This window comes from Schistocerca cancellata, chromosome 6 (assembly GCF_023864275.1).
Source record: "Schistocerca cancellata isolate TAMUIC-IGC-003103 chromosome 6, iqSchCanc2.1, whole genome shotgun sequence".
NCBI lineage: Eukaryota > Metazoa > Arthropoda > Insecta > Orthoptera > Acrididae > Schistocerca > Schistocerca cancellata.
In genome coordinates, this window is record NC_064631.1 from 682,472,200 (window position 1) to 682,476,580 (window position 4,381).

The window sequence follows — 4,381 nt, forward strand, 5'->3', positions numbered from 1 at the left end:
AGACTTCGAAACAAAAACAGCGAAATGGTGTAACTGTTGACATGAATGATCCCGCAGTGTGAAAAGTCTGTAATTACGTAATAATCACTAGCACAGAACTTAGTTTATTGTGTAAATGGGATTATAAATAATCTGCATAACAAACGACGAGTTCTGAAGGGATCTGCATTCGTAGTAAATACGAACGGTCCATTGCTGATGAAAAAACTCACGGGACTTGTTAGCTGCAGTGATAAAACTTGGCCATTTTTTTACGATTTAACATGTAGAGCCACGTCGCACGTATGAAAAAATTTGTTCTCCTCTCTCTGCACACACTGATGCTTACCCAAAACGATTGATGAACTGTTGGTGTAGAGACTATGAAGCAGTTAACATCAGAGTAATGACTGCAGTGCTATAACACTTTATTTGATGTTAGCTAGGACCCTGTTTTACAATAACGACCCAGTTTTTTTCACAAGGGAGAAAATTGCATTTTATTTCAGTATATGAAGCAACGAACCTCCATCCTCACACTCTAGTAAAAAAATAAATAAATAAAAATAAAAAGCCGTGTGCAGCTATTGCTTTAGTTCGTAATGGTAATATTTATCCATTATCATTGATCATGTGACAGCGCGGATTTACGGACCTGTAGCCATCACCTAGTTATTACAGTGGCCTGTTAATTTTAATGTGACAATAATAACAAGGCCCCGTCCACGATGTGTTATGATGCGCGTAGTGGTCGGATTAAAAATTTGTAACATTGTATTGTGTCTATACATCGTACTTTTATACCACTTTATAAACTTTTACAGCGTCTAGAAACCACTGGGAAGATAATGACTGAAATAGGAATTGATTTGCGGCGCCGTATCGTTTTCGTCCAGCACGAAGTCCATATATGTAATCACGTACGCCACTTTTTGGCAAGTAGTGAGTAAATATCTGTAGGAATTAACTTTTCCTCTGCTACTTACTGCTAGCGAAGCTATCGAATTAATAAAAACACCAGATAGCAGCCACAGCTGTAGCAACTAAACACAACGGGGATCACTTGTGAAAGAAGAAACGCCGTGTAATGAGCTACCAGAGTGCTGCATGATTCACGTGTATCATAGCACTCCCCATTAAACGCAAATGTAGTCTCTGTCACAGCCAAAGTAAATTGCCATCACTTTGTCACCTAGCAGATGTCAGACAGCGGAACACATTATTATTCACATTCATTCTGTAAACTTATCGATAATTTATTCAGAGTGTACAGAACGAATTTAACCTGTATCAAGGAGGAGGACAGATTACCAGAGTGGTGCAGAATACATGCGGGAGTACGATAGGGATACAGCCTTTCCCCACTTTCGTTTGTTATTTATATGAATAGAACAACCCAAGAGTCGAGACAAATGACGGACGGTCTCAGTCAAATCAACAGAAACTCAGAGTTAGATGATTTACTTTTAGAAGATGACTTAGCTTTTGTATCATCTCCAGAGGATAACTCACAGCATTCTGTACATATACGGACTACATCTATATGGATACTCTGCAAATCACATTTAAGTGCCTGGCAGAGGGTTCATCGAACCACCTTCACAATTCTCTGAATCTCGTACAGCGCGCGGAAAGAACGAACACCTATATGTTTCCATGCGAGCTCCAATTTCCCTTATTTTATTGTGGTGATCGTTTCTCCCTATGTACGTCGGTGTCAACAAAATATTTTCACATTCGGAGGAGAAAGTTGGTGATTTCGGAGAAGATTCCGTCACAACGAAAAATGCCTTTCTTTTAATTATATCCATCCCAAATCCTGTATCATTTCAGTGACACTCTCTCCCTAATTTCGCGATAATACAAAACATGTTCCCCTTCTTTGAACTTTTCCGATGTACTTCGTCAGCCCTATCTGGTAAGGATCCGCACCGCGCAGTAGTGTTCTAGAAGAGAACGGATAAGCTTAGTGTAGGCAGTCTTCTTAGTAAGTCTGTTACATTTTCTAAGTGTCCTGCCAATAAAACGCAGTCTTTGGTTAGCCTTCCTCACAATATTTTCTATGTGTTCCTTCCAATTTAAGTTGTTTGTAATTGTAATTCCTAGGTAGTTAGTCGAATTTACGGCCTTTATGTCTGACTGATTTACCGTGCAATCGAAGTTTAACGGATTCCTTTTAGCACTCATGTGGATGACCTCACACTTTTCGTTATTTAGAGCCAACTGCCAATTTTCGCACCATTCAGATATCTTTTCTAAATCGTTTTGCAGTTTGTTTTGATCATCTGATCACTTTATTAGTCGATAAACGACAGCGTCATCTGCAAACAACAGAAGACGGCTGCTCAGATTGACTCCCAAATCGTTTATATAGATAAGGAACAGCAAAGGGCCTATAACACTTCCTTGGGGAACGCCTGAAATCACTTCTGTTTTACTCGATGACTTTCCGTCAATTACTACGCACTGTGACCTCTCTGACAGGAAATCGCAAATCCAGTCACATAACTGAGACGATATTCCATAAGCACGCAGTTTCACTACGAGCCGCTTGTGTAGTACAGTGTCAAAAGCCTTCCGGAAATCCAGGAATACGGAATAGATCTGAAATCCCTTGTCAATAGCACTCAAAACTTCATGCGAATAAAGTGCTAGTTGTGTTTCACAGGAACGATGTTTTCTAAACCCATGTCGACTGTGTGTCAATAGACCGTTTTCCTCGACGTAATTCATAATGTTCGAACACAATATATGTTCCAGAATCCTGCTGCATATCGACATTAATGATATGGGCCTGTAATTAAGTGGATTACTCCTACTACCTTTCTTGAATATTGGTGTGACCTGTTCATCTTTCCGGTCTTTGGGTACGGATCTTTCGCCGAACGAACGGTTGTATACGATTGTTAAGTATGGAGCTAATGCATCAGCATACTCGGAAAGGAATCTAATTGGTATACAGTATGGACCAGAAGACTTACTTTTATTAAGTGATTTAAGTTGCTTCTACTCCGAGGATATTTACTTGTACGTTACTCATGTTGGCAGCTGGTCTTGATTCGAATTCTGGAATATTTACTTCGTCTTCTTTTGTGAAAGTACTTCGGAAGGCTGTGTTTAGTAACTCTGCTTTGGCAGCACTGTCTTCGATAGTATCTCCATTGCTATCGCGCAGAGAATGTATTGATTGTTTCTTGACGCTAACATACTTCGTATACGTCCAAAATCTCTTTGGATTTTCTGCCAGGTTTCGAGACAAAGTTTCGTTGTGGAAACTGTTATAAGTATCCCTCATTGAAGTCTGCTCTAAATTCCGAGCTTCTGTAAAACATCGCCATCTGTTTAAATTTGGCATGTTTGTTTCGTTTTTACGAAATACGGCGTGGATATCAACACCGAGCCGGCCGAGGTGGCCGAGCGGTTCTAGGCGCTACAGTCTGGAACCGCACGACCGTTACGGTCGCAGGTTCGAATCCTGCCTCGGGCATGGATGTGTGTGATGTCCTTAGGTTAGTTAGGTTTAAGTAGTTCTGTTCTAGGGGACTGATGACCTCAGAAGTTAAGTCCCACAGTAATCAGAGCCATTACACCGAGAAAACAGAAAATATGGCCTCCTGCGCAAAATTACCAGTACAGATTAAGACCTGTTTGAAAAATTAAATTGTCGAAACAGTCAACACATTCACAAATCTAGGTTGTAAACTAAATACCTAGGAATTACAGTTCCCAACAACTTAAACTGGAAAGATCGCATAGAAAATGTTGTGGGGAAGGCTAACGAAAAATTGCGTTTTACTGGCAGGATACTTAGAAATTGTAACAGATCTACTAAAGAAACTGCCTACACTACGCTTGTCCGTCCTCTTTTAGGATACTGCTACGCGGTGTGGGATCCTTACCAGATAGGATTGACGGAGTACATCGAAAAAGTTCAAAGAAGGGCAGCACGTTTTGTATTATCGCGAAATTTGGGAGAGAGTGTCACTGGCATGATACAGGATTTGGGCTGGACATCACTAGAACAAAGGCGTTTTTCGTTGCGGCGCAATCTTCTCACGAAATTTCAATCACCAACTTTCTCCTCCGAAAGCGAAAATATTTTGTTGATGCCAACGTACATAGGAAGAAACGATCATCATCAATAAAATAAGGGAGACCAGAGCTCGCACGGAAAGATAGAGGTGCTCGTTTTTCCCTCGCGCTGTACGAGATTGGAATAATAGAGAATAATTGTGAAGGTGGTTCGATGAACCGTCTGTCAGGCACCTAAATGCGATTTGCAGAGTATCCATGTAGATGTAGAAGTAAACTATCCTTTCGTGCAAGAAACAGACCCAGCTGAAAAAGCAATCAGGTATGCAAAAGCAATGCGAGTCATGAACAGCGTAATGTAACCTTCCGC